This window comes from Anabrus simplex, chromosome 2 (assembly GCF_040414725.1).
Source record: "Anabrus simplex isolate iqAnaSimp1 chromosome 2, ASM4041472v1, whole genome shotgun sequence".
In the NCBI taxonomy this organism is placed as follows: Eukaryota; Metazoa; Arthropoda; class Insecta; order Orthoptera; family Tettigoniidae; genus Anabrus; species Anabrus simplex.
Genome location: NC_090266.1, coordinates 1237041390 through 1237063032, shown reverse-complemented (window position 1 = coordinate 1237063032; position 21643 = coordinate 1237041390). Strand labels below are relative to the sequence as shown.

Here is a 21643-nt window from a genome sequence, read left to right as displayed (position 1 = left end):
ACTAACGTGATCAACCAGCGTGAAACGCGCAGCAAGACCAATAGTAGCAGCCAATAGCAGTTAACAGACTAGCAGTTAAGAAAGCAGTAGCAACTAATCTAAATCAGTAATCACAGCATCACACTCACAAGTCCAAGTCTAACTGTGACCCACACCTGATCAACCAGCGTGAAACGCGCAGCAAGGCCAATAGTAGCAGCCAATAGCAGTTAACAGACTAGCAGTTAAGAAAGCAGTAGCAACTAATCTAATCAGTAATCACAGCATCACACTCACAAGTCCAAGTCTAACTGTGACCCACACCACAGTCGCAGTTGCGGCTGCGCTGTGATTGTAAACATTTATTGTCGACATTGTCATACGATCACAGGAAGGGAAAGTAATTAGAATCTGCGGCCGTGAAAGCCATCTTGCCCATTTTTGAAAGGAGCTATTGTCGTGTTGTGGGATTTATAACCTCCCAACCTGTGATTTATTTTAGTCTTCACATTATATAATTCATTTTATTGGGTTGTGGCTTGTGGTTGTAGGTCTAAAGTGAAAAACTGTGATGGTAGCAGTTGAGTTGACTAAGTATTTTGATCAGTGATTTATGACGTTGTAGGCAAAATATTTTGCCTACTGTTTTTTGTTTTTACACTATTGTACAGTAGTATAAGTATTCGGTACTAAAATTAGTGGTATTGCTAACAAGAGAAGTAGCAGCAGGCGAACACTGAGTGAGTTTTGGGCATTTTATCAGAATAATCTTTTCCTCCTCCTGTCTGACTCCTTGGCTGAGTAGTCAGCGTTGAGGCCTTCGGTTCAGAGGGGTCCCGGGTTCGATTCCCAGCCTGTCGAGGATTTTAATCGCGTCATATTAATTCTTCTTGTATCTGTGAGATAGTGGGTTCGAACCCCACTGTCGGTAGCCCTGAAGATGGTTTTCCGTGGTTTCCCATTTTCACACCAGGAAAATGCTGGGACTGTACCTCAATTAAGGCCACGGCCGTTTCCTTCCCACTCCTAGGCCTTTCCTGTCCCATCGTCGCCATAAGACCTATCTGTGTCGGTGCGACGTAAAGCAAATAGCAACAAAAATTATTCTAGCTCGGGGACTGGGTGTTTGTGTTTGTCCCAACACTTTCCTCTTCATTTTTACAAAACACGCTACACTACCAACCACCACAGAAACAGAAACACGCAAATTACATCTTTCCATATAGAGTTGCGTCAGGAAGGGCATCCGGCCGTAAAACAGGGCTAAATCCACATGTTCGACGCAGTGTCAGAAGAAGAAGAAGAAGTCATTTTCTCCTCCCCACTTCCTGATTTTCTTCCTTAATGAGTAGCTCTATAATTCCAATATAATTATACCAATGATTTTGATAAAAGACAATTGGTTAACCTTCAAATCTATAAGAGTTTTTTCTGTACATTGCTCAGAATTCAAAAAGGATGGTATTTCTGTATCAGTCATGTCCACAGTAACAAGGAAATGCACTTTTTAATTTTCCGTAATGTCTGTCTGTATTACAGCATCACACTCAAAGGTCTAACTGTGAACCATACCAAAGTCGCAGTTGCATGTATATACACGCATCACGAGAAAACCGCTGAAGAGAATTTAATGAAAATCGGTATGCAAAGTCGGGGAATAAGTAGCTACAATCTAGGCCATAAATCATTTTATTCACGCTGAGTGAAATGGTAGTTTGCGGAAAGGCCTAACATTTAATTCTCATATATTTATGTTATTAGTGGTCGTATCTTAATGGAAATCGGTAAGTCGGGGAATAAGTCATTATAATCTAGGCTATAAATAATTGTATTCATGCTGAGAATAATGGTAGTTTAGGGAAAGGCCTAAAATTAAATTCTCAAATATTTATTAGTGGTCCTGTCTTAATGAAAATCGGTATGCAAAATCGGGGAATATATTGCTATAATCGAGGCCATAACTAATTTTACTCACGCTGAGTGAAATGGTAGTTTAGGGGAAGGCCTACAATTTAATTCTCAAATATTTGTTAATAGTGGTCGTATCGATAAATACTGCATAACTAAAGTTACATAGTGTTAGATTTCCGATCATGTATGTCTTGTATATTGTTACCGTACCGGTTATGATCACAGATATATTCATGAATTAGGATTTTTGTTACTAAGTCCATATCAGCGCCGAGTCACGAGAAAAATAGGTAAACAGAATTTAATGAAAATCGGTATGTAAAGTCGGAGAATAAGGAACTACAGTCTACGCTATAAATAATTTTATAAGCCGCCCTAATAGGCTATAGCAGAGTGGAAAAAAAACCAACTAAATGTGAAGGGCTACAATATAGAAAGCTCATAAAATTGATCAACAATAACATTACATAGAACATTGTTTGTTGTGACGTGCTTTGTGTCTTCTGTTGCCACCCATCTCCGATAGTTAGGATTGCTACTGCGTACCGAGTATTTTTTTTAAAATTTGTTTTACGTCGCAACGAAACAGAGAGGTCTTACGGCGACGATGGGATATGAAAGAGATAGGAGTGTGAAGGAAGCGTTCTTGGCCTTAATTAAGGTACAGCCCCAGCATTCGTCTGGTGTGAAAATGGGAAACCGCGGAATACCATCTTCAGGGCTGCCGATAGTAGAGTTCGAATCCACTATCTCCCGGATGCAAACTCACAACTGCGCACTCCTAACCACACGGCCAACTCGCCCGGTCATACCGAGTGTAACAGCCTACCTGAATATTGGCGGGAAGTAGCTGGGGAGTTATTTAACTTTCTTTTTAACATGCTATTCCTCTGGTTCATAAATTTTCTGATGCTACTGGTACATAACACACTGGTTCATCATAGCATTCGAGCTGTTCAATCCCTTCTTTGAGGCACTGACTCGAATGAGCAGAGTGCATATTTAACGGAAAGTTGGTAGAGAATCTTCACGGATGTCTACGGCCTGGTCATTCCAGCTCTGGAACTTTGGACTGTTAGATCGGCACCGTAGTACTGTTCGTTAAAAGTGAGAAAATCTGCAGTTTTTAATTTGATCGAGTATTTTATATGATAATGTTGCTTTTAATCGCTACATTCCTACTGACTATTTTGTAATGACCTATGTTGACTTCTGTTAGGAAAACCACAAATTCAGTCTTTCTGAAAATCCCGTAGGGAATCACGGGCACATCAACTAGCAATTATAAATAAAATAGTCCTTGTTGATTCGTACGGTGGCGTACTTTTTGAAAAAAGGTAATGTATATAACTGTTTAAAATATGATTCTGAAAATGAGTATTTGTTTTCAGCGTTAGCGCGAGTTCGCCCGTGTACTGAATGCTGCACGACATCGTACTCCTCGGTACTCCTGTAGGCCGCACAGTGGCCTTGTATCCTAGGTGGCGTTGGCTGAATCACAGTTAAAAATCACTGCTATTTCAAAATAGCAATCACAGTTTGACCTGTGAGTGTAAAATCACTGCTAGTCACACCACTAATACACACTAGCGAGTTCTAGAAAGAAGAAGGTCACGTGGTGCACTGTACACAAGCACGGCAAAGTGTAGCACAGCTGACGTAATCAGTCGAGTTGACAGTAGATGAGCAGTGTACATACATCATGCGGCGAGTGTGGAGTAGAAGCAAGCAGCGCCAAGCAAGGTAGGGAAACGTAGAGTATATACGGAGATCGTAATACATGGCGGTTAATGGGGTGAAAATTTATTGAGGGATGTCCACATATGCGACATTCCTTGTACTTTGTACATAATGGAAAATGTGGTGAATATTCATTAGGGTTTTTCATTCATACGCCATTATTTGTACTTTGCACATAACGGATAATTGGCTGAATGTTTATTGAGGCATTTCCATACATAGGACATTCCTTGTTCTTTGTACATGACGGTTAATGGCGTGAATATTTATTGAGGGATTTCCATGCATGCGACATTTCTTGTACTTTGTACACGACGGATAATGGATTGAATATTTATTGAGCGATTTCTATTCATACGCATTCCTTGTACTTTATAAATAACGGTTAATGGGGTGAATATTTATTGATGCATTTCCATTCATATGGCATTCCTTGTACTTTGTACATGTCGGATAATGGGGTGAATATTTATTGGGAGATTTCCATTCATACGACATTCCTTATTCTTTGTACATAACAATTAATTGGGTGAATACTTAATGAGGGATTTCTATTCATACGCATTATTTGTACTTTGTAAATAACGGTTAATATGGTGAATATTTATTGAAGGATTTCCATTCATAGTACATTCCTTGTACTTTGTACATGACAGTTAATTGGTTGAATATTTATTGGGGTTTCCAAACATACGGTATTCCTTGTAATTTGTTCATGACGGTTAATGGGGTTCATCTTAATTGAGGGATTTCCATACATACGATTTTCCTTGTACTTTGCATATACGGATAATGTGGTGAATATTCATTGGGGTTTTACATTCATATGACATTGTTTGTACTTTGCATATGACAGATGATGGGGTGAATGTTTATTGAATCATTTCCATCCATTCGACATTCTTTGTGCTTTGTACAAAGCGAATAATGCGGTGAATACTTATTGATAGATTTCCATTCGTACGACTTTCCTCGTACTTTGTACATGACGGTTAATGGGTTGAATACTTGTTGGGGGATTCCTTGCACTTTGTACACGACGGTTAGTGGTGTGATAATTTATTGAGGTATTTCCACTCATACGACACTCCTTGTATTTTGCACATAACGGATAATGTGGTGAATGTTTATTGAGGGATTTCAACACATGGTTCATTCCTTGCACTTCGTACATAAGGGTCAGTGAGGTGAATATTTTATGAGGGATTTCCATACATACGATATTCCTTGTACTTTGGACTTAGCGGTTAATGGGGTCAATATTTATTGAGGAATATCCACACTGTTCCCTTTTCAAGGCGTGAGTATCGGTGGTCCTCTTCATAGACTGTTGAAATATAAAATATACTCACCGCTCACGTTGACTCTCTTCTCGGGTATGGGACGTCCCTAGATTTTCCTCGTAGTCGTAGGGCCAAAATATAATGGGGTGAGGAAACGTAATAACCTACAAATAAAGTTACACAAGACTGAATCAAAATGAGATGAAAGTAAAATTTATTATCATAAATTGCAAAAATAACAGGATTAAAATGAAAATGAAGTAAAACAAACTGGATTAAAAGTAAATAGCTGAAATAAAATGAAAACTGAATATTCTTCCATCAAATATGCCACAATTAAGTTGAATATTGGTAAAATAATAAACACAATGAATAAACAAAATACGTCGATAGACGCTTATACAAAAAAACTGTGGTCGTTCAAGCTAGACTCAACATTCCTAAACTTCATTCCCAGATTAAAATGTAAAAAAATGAAGATTGTAACTAAAATGAAATTGAATAATTAATTAATTAACTAATTAAAATAGTCTGAGACCCCTCACATTTTTGCGTATCTATCTACACTTGAATTACTAACCTTATAAGTTACCAAAACTGTTAACGAAATAAGCCTTAAATAAAAAAGAACCATGAACACTCTTTCAGTTAGATATAATTACACTTTTAATTATATAACTTTGCCACAATATAACCTCCAGTGGCTGAAAGAAAGTCAAAAAGGCTATGTTTACATTGGAATAAAACTAAATGTTAAAAATTACATATTTCGCCATAATATAACTTAAATTTAATTACTGCGATAGTTCTGGACGAAAACATAACAAAAATAATAGGCCAAATGCCTCGGTATTTACATGAGCCAAATGAACTCGCCTTTTAACATAGTTCCATTTTCCGATTGTTAGCTTTAACCTGAACAAACCAATTGTGATACATTTCATTGTTAATGGCAGCAGATTCCACCTTGTTAGATCAACTTGCGACATTAATTACATAACAGTCAACCAAAGGTCGTTTCGTTTGCGGAATTTAACGTTTATTTCCCTCAGTTTGTAGTGGTACATTATGATTTTGCGGTGCCTTCATTTAAGCGTAAAGAACTTGCTGTAATTTCTTGACTGTAAATAGCAGAATACACTTGAAATTTATATTTACAAGAAATACACAGCACTGTCCTCATAGTGCCCAAAACAAAAGAAAAAGTCAAAACACTAATAAATCTAAACTACACCTACAATGGATTTTGTATAAATAATCTAACCTCCGCGTACATTCAATGTAACTACGCTTAAATCACGGTAAATCAAACATTAAAAAGATAAATAGAAGGAAATCAAATAATATCTAATGAACATAATTCTCTCCTAGATCAAAAATTAAGTACACGATTAATCAAATCCATCCTAATGTACCTTATTAGCAGCTTTAAAGACGCTGAGGTGCTATTGGTGGCAATCACATAACATAAGACATTTATCTAAGGCTGATACACCAAAACTCTAGACTGGAAATACACTTCCACAATAATCACAACATAAATCCCAAAATTCATTGCTAGCCCCCTCGGATTTATGTTTAAACTCAGCCCCATATTTGGAACATCTCCGAGTATCTCATCATCCCTGGTAAATTAAAATTCCGTCCATAATTATCATATGTATTTTACCGCACATCTCTAGGGCTGATTTTTATCATTTCCCATTATTATCTAATTTTATCAACGCAGCATCCCTCTGTTACACCTGAGCTAAATGATCTCACAAATTCATCCTGTCGTGCATAAGCACATTACATTTACTTTATGTGCACGACATGGTCCTCAAGACTCTATTCTTTCACCTCATAATTGTTACTATCAGGGATGTTATACATTTCAACATATCAAACCCGAGCTGGTCAGACCCGATTCCTCACTTAAATCTGAACTTAGATTGCCTGCCAATATTTTACTATCCAATTTTAACTATGCACCAAAAGAAATCGGTCATTCAAATCGTGCATCAGCACAACAAGGAAATCAATAAACTCATCGTGTGACTGACATTACAAATAGACCTAAATATTCATATAATTCAATACAACATCAACGAATACATAAATAACTGGCTGAACTATACCACCTCAGCTGAATTTAAGTGACGTTGACAACATTTCAACATTACAAAATTATTATTATTATTATTATTATTGTACCGGGCGGTACACCTCTACACCGTTTATTTAAAAGTTGCGCCAGTTGAAACTCCTCTTCTGGAGGAAGGTTGAACTTTATCTATTCTATTAATTCTCTACCTTCTCAGAAGATGTCACCACATGGAAAATTTTGAGTTTTTGAACTGTGTCACTTTTGATGTGTTTTTGTTTCGCTTGAAGTAAGAAGTGTGAACTTTCTCTTCTAGAGGACACTACTGAAGATCAACAATAGTGCGACCTAGTGCGGAGTCAAAGAACTATTTTGTTGGAGAAATTTTTATTTCAAGAGTTTGTTCTTTGTTAAATTTCCTTCTGTCATTGTTTAAGTCGGCTGTATACCCCTCTTTTTCCCCTTAGTTTGGATCTAGCCAATCCCGAATTTCTTTAATTAATTTTCCACCAATAATGTGTTTCTTTTTCCTCTATGTAGGGGTTTCTTTTCCCGAACCAATAAAGACTTTGAGGGAGGGTGTTTTATTTCCCCTAACGCCTAGAATCTTCCGCGAGAGGTTATAAACTGCTGATTTTGGGGTCTCCGGGCCACTTCTGTTCCATCTTTCAGTGTATTAAGTACATAGCAGGAGGCGGGAAGCGCCTCTTTCCTCGGCAGCGATCTACTACCAGGTAATGGCCTATTAATATCTTCTTTTCTTGCTAGGTCGGCAGTTTAACTCTCGCGGCGGGTTCGAAGCGTTTTCCATCATGTAACCTTTTCCTAAAATGTAACTACTCTTTTCTTCTATTCTCTTGTAAAGCTACATTATGGGATAGAGAGTGCTAACCCTCTCGAGTTCCCACTCACATCGTCTTGAGGTGAACTTATTTTTCTCAACCAATTCTCCCGTAATGTAATGTAAATTGCCATTAAGTCACCTCTGTAGTATGGGATTAGCCCTTGTATTAACGGCCTAGTGCCAAGTAGGTCTTAAGCAAAGTGTATTAGGAGTGCAAGTTCGCCTCCTCTCAAGTTGTATTTTGAGGTCATGTATTAATCTTTTCTCACCTAATAGACCTCAGTAGGTTGGGTATTTTACCCCTGTGTATATGTCCTTTGAGGACAACTTGAAAGTTGAGTTTGGTGTGGCCTGGGAGAGGCTTAACTTTAAGAGCGAGTGGCTCTTTTCTAAGACTGAGAGTTGTATGCCTCGAGGAGGCTTTGCTGTGTAATTTGGAGCAAGGGCTCCAGGGTTTGATTGGGGTCTTCTGCCCCTTTTGTTGAAATTGGTATATCGTAAAGTTGAGCTAGTTGCTCAAGAATTGTGTTTTCAGGGCTCGAAGCCCAAATTCTTTAATCCCTGTAATTGTACATTTCAAGTTGTATTTTCGGCTACTAAGTACCTGTTCTATTTGTTGTTACCTAATTTTGAAAAGAAAATATAACCTTGTTAAATTTTAAAATTTAATTTCTCTTTAGTAGCTTGAGACCTATTCACCACCCAGCACCTTCTTTCATGCTTAACTACCACAAAAACCCGGTAACAAGTGGTAGCAGAGCGTGGTTGAATGGGTCTCAATTTAGCCCCTTTTGACGGCTAAACATTGCTTTGATTCGAACTCTAATAATTGTCTCAGTTGCTGGAATTTTTTGAGTTTTCAAAATTGTTCTGTCATCATGCCCGGCCCTCGCGATGTTCTCCTCCTTAACTATTTGCGCAAAGAGGAGTTGATATACGAGTTAACTATCAGAAATGTGCAATCTGGAGGCACGGTTGCAATCGACACCAACAAGCTTAGAGAGTCCCTTGATTTGCCCATTTCCATCCCCAATTTGGGAGAGAAAGAAATTGATGAGTCTCTTTCCACGATCGTCGAGAATATTACTGGGCTAGCATCTGTAGTCAGCTTTTTTGATGAAAACGATCCGTCTCCTAATCAAATTAAGCGTGTGCAAGGCAGGCTATATCACTTTTCAAATAGAGTTAATGATCTGTTGTCTCTGAAGGTGAATGACGTTCAGAGGAAGCAAGCTAATACGCTCCTTGAAACTATCTCTGAATTGTCTAGTAAAGTCACTCAATTGTTAACTGGGGAAGTTCCTCCCAAATCTGATCAGCCCACCGTTGTGAATGTAAGTAGTGAGGAAGAACCTGCTAAGGGAGAAGGCAATAGGATAACCGTTGCTGCTCAAACTATCTCTGCCCCATTGGACAACGAGTCTGAACGCCGCACATCGTTGAACAATGTACGTGCTGAATTAACTTCCTTGCCATTGAAACCTTTACCTACTATGTCGCCCGGGTTTAGCAGCTTGCCTCATCCATTGGCAATGTTGCTCAGAGGTATATCCAAGTTTTCCGTTAATACCACCAGTGACGTAATTTCATTTTTAAGATTTCTAGTGGAATTTCAGGATCATGCTCTTGTTTTTTCTCTTTCGCCATGTCAAATTTTGCAAATTATCTATCCGTATGCTATTGGTATTCTCTCTGATAAAATCGTAAGAGCCATTGCCGAGCAATCATCTATTGAGGATTTCCATGCCCATTTGCTAGCTAACTTCATCCCGGCTAGGGCCAGGTCCTCCCTGATTCAGAAGTACTATTACCGTGTACAGCGCTTGGATGAAAACTTGGCTGACTTCATCCAAGATATTAAGTTTTATACTAGGGTGTTTGCTCTTCACTTCCCTGAGGATCAAATTGTACAAGCTATTGTGGAAGGTATTTCACCATCCTATAGGTCATATTTGTGTTTCGCGGCGTGCCCGCAAACGTTCTCGGAACTTGAAGCATTGGCAGTCTCAGCGGAAGGAGTTAGATACGCCGATTCTTTGCGTGTCGCGAAAGAACCCCCGCCTTCCTTTAGTAACACTCGGCCTCCACCTCGCCGACCAGTCAATCCCCGTAAATGTTATGCTTGCGGGTCGCCTGACCATCTGCGGAATAAGTGTCCTCTGATCAAGTCAAGTGGGACAAGGAATGGAGCAGGGTCATCACAAGGCTGCTTTAAATGTGGGGCTTTCTCACATATCGCCAAGAATTGCCCAAACTCAAATAGCACCCCCTCCTGCTCTGGTGCAAATTACACCCATGCCAATAATAAAAAGTGACTAGCGGCTTCGGCTGAGTCGACTAATTCTGCTTTCCAAGGCTCAGCCCCGGGCAAAAGGGTCGAGAATTCAGGGAATGAGCAATCTTCAAATTCTTTTTTTGAATGCCCCAGAGAGTGTCTTAGGATTGCGGCGGATACCCCCGCACCTGTTCCTTTTCTTAAGATTGAGTTAAATAACGAGCCTATAACAGCTCTCTTAGATTCAGGCAGTGTTTGTTCCATTATTTCGGCTGATTGGTATTCTAAATTGAAATCTGTTTGTAAACTCCCTGACCTTGACTCATCTCCTGTTAAATATGTTTCGGCTAATTCATCTCCATTAGAAATTCTAGGTTCCTTACATGTCAAAATTCGTGTTTTTAAATTTACATGGAAAATTAAATTGTTTGTGGCCAAGCATTTGTCTTGCCCCATCATATTGGGAGCGGACTTCATTTCTCACACTGGTCTTGTGCTCGATCTCCAGAGTAGGTCGTGCACATTCAAATTTGCGTCCAATTGTAGAATTCCCTTGTTAAAGTGTAATTCTGTATCATGTTCATCTATTTCGCCTACCCAGGATGAGATGTTGTTAGACCTTAGACATCTACCTGAGGAGCAGGCTGATAGTATTCGGAAATTGTGTCAGTCGTTTCCCGAGGTGTTCTCTGATACTCTTGGTGTTACTGACCTTATTGAATACAAAATTGAGGTCACGGATTCTATTCCTGTCCGTTTTCCACCGTATAGGCTATCTCCACCTAAAATGAAGGCTCTGAAAGAAATCATCGATCAGATGTTGAAGGATGGTATTATTAGGCCCTCTAAGTCAGCGTATTCTTCGCCTATTTTTCTAGTACCGAAACCTCAAGGAGGCTTCAGGCCTGTCATTGATTACAGGGCTCTCAATCGGAAGGTGGTGTTGCAATCTGTGCCCCTTCCCGACCTTCATTCTTGCTTTTCATGGTTTCGTAAGGCCAAGTTCTTCACCATCTTGGACTTGAATCAGGCCTATAATCAAATTCCCCTTGCCGAAGAGTCTAAACATCTTACAGCGTTTGCCACGGACTGGAATTTATATGAATACAACCGCGTGCCTTTCGGGCTCCCCACGGGGGCAGCTGTGCTCACTAGGCTACTAGATAGGGTCTTCTCCGACATCAAATTTGAGTACTTATATCACTACTTGGATGATGTCGTCGTATTTTCCGAAACCTTTGAAGAACATCTAGATCATTTGCGAGAAGTTCTCAATCGCCTTCGTAAGGCTGGGTTAACTGTTAAGTTGTCCAAGGTTGCCTTTGCTAAGCCCTCTATGTCATTCCTAGGGCATATTGTGTCACCTGATGGTGTAGCTGTCGATCATTCTAGAACACAGGCCATCCGTGATTTTAAACCTCCCAAGGACATTAAAGGTATCGCCAGGTTCATTGGCATGGTGAATTTCTTCAGGAAGTTCATTCCTAATTTTGCTAATAGAGCGGCGCCCTTAAACCTTCTTCGTAGGAAAGGCATCAAATTCGAGTGGGGACCTTCTCAACAAGCCGCTTTTGAAGATCTGAAATTAGCTCTCTGTAATGCCCCTGTACTTGCTATGCCTGATTTCTCGAAGAAATTCATCGTCCAAACCGACGCATCGTCGTCAGCAGTAGCTGCAGTTCTTCTTCAAGAGACTGAACTAGGGAGGCGACCCATCGCCTATGCGTCTAGGACATTGTCAGCTCAAGAAGCAAAGTACTCCATATATGAGCTTGAAGGTTTGGCAGTCTTATTCGCCTTAGAAAAGTTCCGTCTCTATCTGGAACACGTCAAATTCGATCTGGAGACAGATAATCAAGCCTTAAGCTGGGTCTTAGGTAGGCCGCGTCGTACTGGTCGTATAGCCCGTTGGGCCATCCGTATTTCTGCCTTCCAATTTGATGTACGACATATCAGAGGTACCGAAAATGCTGTTGCTGATGGACTCAGCCGTATGTTTCATAACGACGTCGAAACCCACGAACCGGTCGATAGTTCATCACCTTCCGAGTCCATACTATCTGGTGTTAATGCCATCTTAACAGATGCTCCCATGCTTTTTAGGGATATTGAGAAATACCAACGTGAAGATCCGACGCTGGCTCCTATAATGGAAACCCTTTCTTCTGGGGAACATGCTGTCCCTTATGTTCTGAGGAATGGTGTTCTATGTTGCCCTTCGAGGCATGATAAGTTGATGAAAGTTGTTGTTCCAGCGGTTCTTGTACCTATGATCTTCAAGTATTATCATGAGACCCCATTAGGAGGGCATCTGGGTATCTTTAAAACTCGTGAAAAGATTCGTGAAATGTTCATCTGGAAAGGTATGGACGGTGAAATTCGGGAACTCGTAAAAGCTTGTAAATCTTGTTTGATCAGTAAACCCACCATGTCCACTAAAGTAGGCCTTTTGTCTTCTCATCAAGCGTCGCGCCCCATGGAACGCCTGTATATTGATTATGTGGGACCCTTCCCCCAGTCAAAGGGCAATGCCAACAAGTTCATCTTTGTGTGTGTAGATGGTTTTACAAGATTTTCCTGGTTATTTCCGACTAAGCTGGCTACCGCTCAGTCAACCATTACTTGCTTAAATTCTATTTTTGCTTCTTTTGGTCCGTGTCAATATATTGTATCTGATAATGCTAAGGCGTTCACATCAAATTTATTTCGTAAATTCTGTTTTGACTTGTCCATCTCTCATGTAACTACTTCTGCTTATTACCCTCAACCTTCTCTGGCTGAACGGGTTAACCGTAATCTCAGGTCCGCACTTATTGCCTATCATCATGAAGATCCTTCCAGGTGGGACACGTCCCTGCATTGGATAGCTTTTGCTTTGAATTCGGCGGTTCATGAATCTCACAAGTTTACTCCAGCTTCCTTGATGTTCAAGTTTGTTCCCAACTCGCCGCTCTCTAACCTCTGGTCTTTGAATGACATTCTACCCGAGACAATAGATCCGGATAACATTAAAGATCTTTGGAAGAAGGCTAAAGCCAATCTTAAAGTGTCTCATGAAAAGGTTAGGGAAAGGTATGATCGTGGACGGAGACCCACCACTTTGAAGGTAGGTGACCAGGTTATGGTCAAAAATTTTGTTCCCGCGGGCAAGCTTGCCCCCAGATTTCATGGACCTTGTATCATTCTCGATTTTCTTACGCCGGTTACCTTATTGCTAAATAATCCAGCCACCGAGAGGATATTTAGAGTTCACCTGTCCCAGGTGAAACCGGTGTAATTTCTGTGTTAACTTGCTTCATATTATTTTGAAAGGATATGAAGGTTATATTTTTTTTGAGTTTCACTTTTAAGGCATTCTGCCCCTTCTGTAATATTTTGGTTTTAGATGTAAGCCTTGTGTAAAACCTGCCCCGAAACGTTAAACTGCCATCCTGTTCTTGCCACGGCCATTACCACGCTCCCGTCTCCTGCTCCACCTTACACTGTGGCTTCATAATAGTAAATGCCATGGATATCTACACGCCGCTGGCCCCTCAACCTCTCCACAAGCCTGTACCCTCAAAGAAGATGATAGTCCAACACAATTCTGCCGCCTAGCTTTAATGTTTCAGCGCCCCCGCAGCCGCGCAGCGCCGTGCAGCGACTGGGGAGGGGGATGGGCCCCCTCCTCTCCAGCGAGGACGACATGTGCACGGCGAGCCGGAGCTCACCTCCCGGCCAAGGCTGATGTGCGGCGCACGACCTGCTACATGCCCGCAGCCTGTATCTGTTCACCGCGGGCGCGGCGTACTTCAACACCTCTGCTCCCCTCATAGTGCGGGCGAGCGGTATCTCAGGGTACTTAAGGGGTCCGAGCGGCCTCCCTTGGACGCAAGCTGCAACGGCCGGTCTGGCCATCCTTCTTAATCTACATCAGCTATATGGACAGTCACCATAAGCAATAACTATACTTGGGAATTCAACTACAATATTTGGTGGACATTGCCAAATTTTTCTTCACCTTTAAGTATTAAAAGTTTATCTTCACAAATTCAAATTCTACAAACATAAAGACTTTCATTCACCTGCAACAACAACATTTTGAAACTGAATTAAGAAATCTTGTAAATGCTTCTGCTATCTACATTCGTATCAACATCATTTCTTGGACTTTGTTTCAAACTGATTTCATGTGTCACCCCTGGAGGAACTTTTGGGGGGGGAGGTCTGTACCGGGCGGTACACCTCTACACCGTTTATTTAAAAGTTGCGCCAGTTGAAACTCCTCTTCTGGAGGAAGGTTGAACTTTATCTATTCTATTAATTCTCTACCTTCTCAGAAGATGTCACCACATGGAAAATTTTGAGTTTTTGAACTGTGTCACTTTTGATGTGTTTTTGTTTCGCTTGAAGTAAGAAGTGTGAACTTTCTCTTCTAGAGGACACTACTGAAGATCAACAATAGTGCGACCTAGTGCGGAGTCAAAGAACTATTTTGTTGGAGAAATTTTTATTTCAAGAGTTTGTTCTTTGTTAAATTTCCTTCTGTCATTGTTTAAGTCGGCTGTATACCCCTCTTTTTCCCCTTAGTTTGGATCTAGCCAATCCCGAATTTCTTTAATTAATTTTCCACCAATAATGTGTTTCTTTTTCCTCTATGTAGGGGTTTCTTTTCCCGAACCAATAAAGACTTTGAGGGAGGGTGTTTTATTTCCCCTAACGCCTAGAATCTTCCGCGAGAGGTTATAAACTGCTGATTTTGGGGTCTCCGGGCCACTTCTGTTCCATCTTTCAGTGTATTAAGTACATAGCAGGAGGCGGGAAGCGCCTCTTTCCTCGGCAGCGATCTACTACCAGGTAATGGCCTATTAATATCTTCTTTTCTTGCTAGGTCGGCAGTTTAACTCTCGCGGCGGGTTCGAAGCGTTTTCCATCATGTAACCTTTTCCTAAAATGTAACTACTCTTTTCTTCTATTCTCTTGTAAAGCTACATTATGGGATAGAGAGTGCTAACCCTCTCGAGTTCCCACTCACATCGTCTTGAGGTGAACTTATTTTTCTCAACCAATTCTCCCGTAATGTAATGTAAATTGCCATTAAGTCACCTCTGTAGTATGGGATTAGCCCTTGTATTAACGGCCTAGTGCCAAGTAGGTCTTAAGCAAAGTGTATTAGGAGTGCAAGTTCGCCTCCTCTCAAGTTGTATTTTGAGGTCATGTATTAATCTTTTCTCACCTAATAGACCTCAGTAGGTTGGGTATTTTACCCCTGTGTATATGTCCTTTGAGGACAACTTGAAAGTTGAGTTTGGTGTGGCCTGGGAGAGGCTTAACTTTAAGAGCGAGTGGCTCTTTTCTAAGACTGAGAGTTGTATGCCTCGAGGAGGCTTTGCTGTGTAATTTGGAGCAAGGGCTCCAGGGTTTGATTGGGGTCTTCTGCCCCTTTTGTTGAAATTGGTATATCGTAAAGTTGAGCTAGTTGCTCAAGAATTGTGTTTTCAGGGCTCGAAGCCCAAATTCTTTAATCCCTGTAATTGTACATTTCAAGTTGTATTTTCGGCTACTAAGTACCTGTTCTATTTGTTGTTACCTAATTTTGAAAAGAAAATATAACCTTGTTAAATTTTAAAATTTAATTTCTCTTTAGTAGCTTGAGACCTATTCACCACCCAGCACCTTCTTTCATGCTTAACTACCACAAAAACCCGGTAACAATTATTATTATTATTATTATTATTATTATTATTATTATTATTATTATTATTATAGAGCCCGGGATATTCACATCCCGGCCGTCGAATCTGACTGCTCCGGCCTCGTTCACGGATTACGCTACAAAAACTAATTTAAACACAACTCTAACCCATATCACGTACGCGAATTTTACGTATAAAAATACTATAGCATCATAACCTAACCGGACCACGCGTTATTCACGTCATCTTAATTACATTAGATATAAATGCAACATGCATTGTGTTGGATGTGGGTTGCATCCTCTTAGTCCCGCTTTGGACTTGAATTAATCCATCTTGAACATGGTGAAATAATTACACAACACTTCACACGCACTGATTGGATCCATTTTTACTTACATAGCACTCGCAGGTAGGTTAAATCACACGCATTCTTCAAGCTTAAATTAAGACAAATAACATAAAAAAAATTGACACACACAGAATTTAGTTTCCGTTTGTACTACACAAACAGAAATGCTCTCCTTGACGTGTACCATCCACGCTGCCTGCAGTTAGCCCGACCCTCGCTTTTTTGCATTGGGGATTAAAATATCATTCACCTGCTACCGGAATAGAATAGATAGGTCCAGGCCTGCCTCTCTCCCGTTACCTTCCGTATCTGACAAGTGTTTTCGCACTTGAATACGTACACCTAGTCCGCCGACTCCATTGTCCCAGCTAACATACATACATACATACATACATACATACATACATACATTATCATTATAGACTGTTATGCCTTTCAGCGTTCAGTCTGCAAGCCTCTGAGAATTTACTAAACGTCGCCACAATCCTCGATTTGCAACTAGTGTTGTGGCTTCATTAAGTTCTACACCTCTTATCTTTAAATCGTTAGAAACCGAGTCTAACCATCGTCGTCTTGGTCTCCCTCTACTTCTCTTACCCTCCATAACAGAGTCCATTATTCTCCTAGGTAACCTATCCTCCTCCATTCGCCTCACATGACCCCACCACCGAAGCCGGTTTATGCGTACAGCTTCATCCATCGAGTTCATTCCTAGATTAGCCTTTATCTCCTCATTCCGAGTACCCTCCTGCCATTGTTCCCACCTGTTGGTACCAACAATCATTCTTGCTACTTTCATGTCTGTTATTTCTAACTTATGAATAAGATATCCTGAGTCCACCCAGCTTTCGCTCCCGTAAAGCTAAGTTGGTTTGAAAACAGACCGATGTAAAGATAGTTTCGTCTGGGAGCTGACTTCCTTCTTACAGAATACTGCTGATCGCAACTGCGAGCTCACTGCATTAGCTTTACTACACCTTGATTCAATCTCACTTACTATATTACCATCCTGGGAGAACACACAACCTAAATACTTGAAATTATCGACCTGTTCCAGCTTTGTATCACCAATCTGACATTCAATTCTGTTGAATTTCTTACCTACTGACATCAATTTAGTCTTCGAGAGGCTAATTTTCATACCATACTCATTGCACCTATTTTCAAGTTCCAAGATATTAGATTGCAGGCTTTCGGCACAGTCTGCCATTAAGACCAAGTCGTCAGCATAGGCCAAACTGCTTACTACATTTCCACCTAACTGAATCCCTCCCTGCCATTTTATACCTTTCAGCAGATGATCCATGTAAACTACGAACAGCAAAGGTGAAAGATTACAGCCTTGTCTAACTCCTGTAAGTACCCTGAACCAAGAACTCATTCTACCATCAATTCTCACTGAAGCCCAATTGTCAACATAAATGCCTTTGATTGATTTTAATAATCTACCTTTAATTCCATAGTCCCCCAGTATGGCGAACATCTTTTCCCTCGGTACCCTGTCATATGCTTTCTCTAGATCTACGAAACATAAACACAACTTCCTATTCCTCTCGTAGCATTTTTCAATTACATGGCGCATACTGAAAATCTGATCCTGACAGCCTCTCTGTGGTCTGAAACCACACTGGTTTTCATCCAACTTCCTCTCAACGACTGATCGCACCCTCCCTTCCAAGATGCCAGTGAATACTTTGCCTGGTATACTAATCAGTGAGATACCTCGATAGTTGTTGCAATCCTTCCTGTTCCCTTGCTTATAGATAGGTGCAATTACTGCTTTTGTCCAATCTGAAGGTACCTTACCAACACTCCACGCTAATTTTACTACTCTATGAAGCCATTTCATCCCTGCCTTCCCACTATACTTCACCATTTCAGGTCTAATTTCATCTATTCCTGCTGCCTTATTACAATGGAGTTTATTTACTATCTTTTCCACTTCCTAAAGCATAATTTCACCGACATCACTTTCCTCCTCCCCATGAGCTTGGCTGTTTGCAACACCACCTTGATGATTTCCTTTTACATTGAGACGATGTTCAAAATATTCCCTCCACCTCTCCAGTGATTCCCTGGGATCTATTATGAGTTCACCTGAATTACTCAAAACACTGTTCATTTCCTTTTTCCCTCCCTTCCTAAGATTCTTTATTACTGTCCAGAAAGGTTTCCCTGCTGCTTGACCTAGCCTTTCCAGGTTATTACCAAAATCTTCCCATGACTTCTTTTTGGATTCAACAACTATTTGTTTCGCTCTGTTTCTTTCATCTACGTACAAATCCCTGTCTGCCTCGGCTCTTGTTTGGAGCCATTTCTGATAAGCCTTCTTTTTACGTTTACGGGCTGCTCTCACTTCATCATTCCACCAAGATGTTCGCCTTTTCCCATCTTTACACACAGTTGTTCCTAGGCATTCCCTTGCTGATTCTACTACAGCATCCCTGTATGCCACCCATTCACTTTCTATATCCTGAACCTGCTTACTGTCTACTGTTCGAAACTTCTCACTAATCATATCCATGTACTTCTGTCTAATTTCCTCGTCCTGGAGATTTTCTACTCTTATTCGTTTGCAGACAGATTTCACTTTCTCTACCCTAGGCCTAGAGATACTTAGTTCACTACAGATCAGATAGTGGTCTGTATCATCGAAAAATCCGCGAAAAACTCGTACATTCCTAACAGATTTCCTGAATTCAAAGTCCGTTAAGATATAGTCTATTATGGATCTGGTGCCCCCAGCCTCCCATGTGTAGCGGTGAATAGCCTTATGCTTGAAGAATGTATTCGTAACAGCTAAACACATACTAGCACAGAAGTCCAGCGAACGCTTCCCATTCCCATTAGCTTCCATATCTTCCCCACATTTACCAATCACCCTTTCGTATCCTTCAGTTCTATTCCCAACTCTCGCATTGAAATCGCCCATTAGCACTATTCTATCCTTGCTGTTGACCCTGACCACGATGTCACTCAATGCTTCATAAAACTTGTCAACTTCATCCTCATCTGCACCCTCACATGGTGAATACACGGACACAATTCTTGTCCTAATTCCTCCCACTGACAAATCTACCCACATCATTCGCTCATTTACGTGCCTAACAGAAACTATGTTGCGTGCAATGGTATTCCTGATAAAGAGCCCTACCCCAGACTCTGCCCTTCCCTTTCTAAAACCCGTCAAGTACACTTTATAATCTCCTATCTTTTCCTCGTTATCTCCCCTTACCCGAATATCACTTACTCCTAGCACATCCAGATGCATCCTCTTTGGTGACTCAGCCAGTTCTACCTTCTTTCTTCCATAAGCCCCATTGATATTGATAGCTCCCCATCGAATTCCATTTCGTTCGCCAAGTTGTTTCCAACGAGTCCCTCGCCTGTCAAATGGGAGTGGGACTCCATTACTCCCATAGGTCCCAGCTAACATTGTCCTTAATGTAACGTCGATCATCTCCGAGTAGATTACTGATCACAGAAAATCCTGCTTAAATTTGTCCTTCTGAGTTTTGTGAATTTCCTGAGCAACTCTTACTACAAAATTTACATGTGATCCTTTAATTTGTTGCAAATATAAATGTTCTGGCCGCTATCACCCTGGGAAAAGTATAGTTCGTCTGAGTACGCGATGAAATTAACACTTTAATGTCTATTTGTGAGAAATATTAGTGGAAATTCTGCAATATTGCCACCATTCTAAGTGTCCCATCAGTTCATATTCTACACGAGCTCGTAATATCTTAATAGTTCTCCAAGATTTATCTCATCATTTAACTCACCGACGTACGCGACGCGACTGCAGATACAACGGCGGGTTTAGATACACTTAAAAACTACACTTTCCGCTGCTCGTCTGAAACTTGCCAGGAGACTCTGAAGTTGGAACTAAGACTGGATATTTTGTAAGACTCTACCGTTGGTTTTGTAAATTTTGGAAACCACGCCTCCGGAGTGGTCCATGGGGAGGGGGTATGGCGCAGTGATATCACACCCTGATGTTAATTTTCCAAGTGTCTGTAGGTTAATTATTCACTGAATAAACTCTGGTGACTTCAAAAATCGGTGTGGTTGAAACGTTGCACTAGAATATAAGAAACGATCGTTCATTTTTCCGCACATTGCTATGCGTTACTGGGATTATTTTACTTATAAATATGGCAGTTTCCCGCCATGAGACTCAGTCTTGTGGGTGAAACCATTCTTCAGAAACTTTTAACGTAAATGCGGATAACTTGTTACTTATAGAATAATGTATCACATAACCACACAAACAATTCCTTAAATGTTAATCGAAGACTGGAGCACAGTACATTTCCATTAACTCTTCTCCAAACCACGAAAGACTAAATAATATTTTTGCTCACACGGGGCGGTTTAATTTTGTAATTTTCTGATTGGCCGAAAACTGCCTCCAGCTGTATTGATGCACATAAACACGGACTTAACCATTTTCACAGAGGGGTATCAGGTATGACTCTGTCTCTTGAACTGTCTCAGTCCCTCATTAAGGTGTGGCAAATTCCAATGTCCTCTTTACCCTTGGAATAGTTTAGTGGAGAGTTTCACATTGTCGGTACCATAAAACTTTATTGGAGAGTGCTATTACCGAGGACCTTCTTCAGACGTGCTTTTAAATAATTTGAGGGGATTTATCTTCTCTCCGTGGCATCTCTTCGTTGCCACTTGTGAAATATCTGCACTGACTTCCAATTTGCATTGTTAACTTGTAGAAAATAACAATTTTTATCAATGAATACATCTGGCCATTCGTCTTATGAGTGCTATACATACGATTTTCTTTGTACTTTGTACATGACGGTTAATGGGGTGAATATTAATTAAGGGGTTTCCATTCATACGACGTTCCTTATATTTCGTACATTATGTTTAATGGAGTGAATATTTATTGAGGGATTTCCACATATGAGACATTTCTTTTACTTTGTACATTACGGATAATGGCGTAAATATTGATTGAGGGTTTTCCATTCATACGACATTCCTTGTACTTTGTACATGATTCATAATGGGGTGAATATTTATTGAGGGATTTCCATTCATACGACATTCCTTGTACTTTGTACATGATTCTTAACGGGATGAATACTTATTGAGGCCCATTCATACGGCATTCCTTCTACTTTGTACATGAGGGTTAACGGGGTGAATATTTATTGAGGATTCTCCATTCATACGACATTCCTTTTCCTTTTTACATCACGGTTAATGGGGTGAATATTTATTGAATATTTCGATTAATACGACATTCCTTGTATATTGTACACAACGGATAATGTGGTAGATATTTCGTGAGGGATTTCCATTCATACGACATTCCTTGTACTTTGTAGATGACTGTTAATGGGGGTGAATATTTATTGAGGCCCATTGATACGATATGCCTTCTACTTTGTACATGAGGGTTAACGGGGTGAATATTTATTGAGGATTCTCCATTCATACGACATTCCTTGTACTTTGTACATCACGGT

The 21643-nt window shown here is 40.4% G+C and overlaps 1 long non-coding RNA gene across 1 annotated transcript in view; it reads right to left on the bottom strand.

The window, feature by feature from the left end:
- Positions 1-4982: 4982 nt before the first annotated feature.
- Positions 4983-21643, bottom strand: part of LOC137498430 (uncharacterized) — an 86330-nt gene continuing 69669 nt past the window's right edge. The window contains exon 3 of the long non-coding RNA XR_011017805.1: positions 4983-5077. This is a non-coding gene — a long non-coding RNA (uncharacterized lncRNA). The remainder of the gene's footprint in view (positions 5078-21643) is intronic.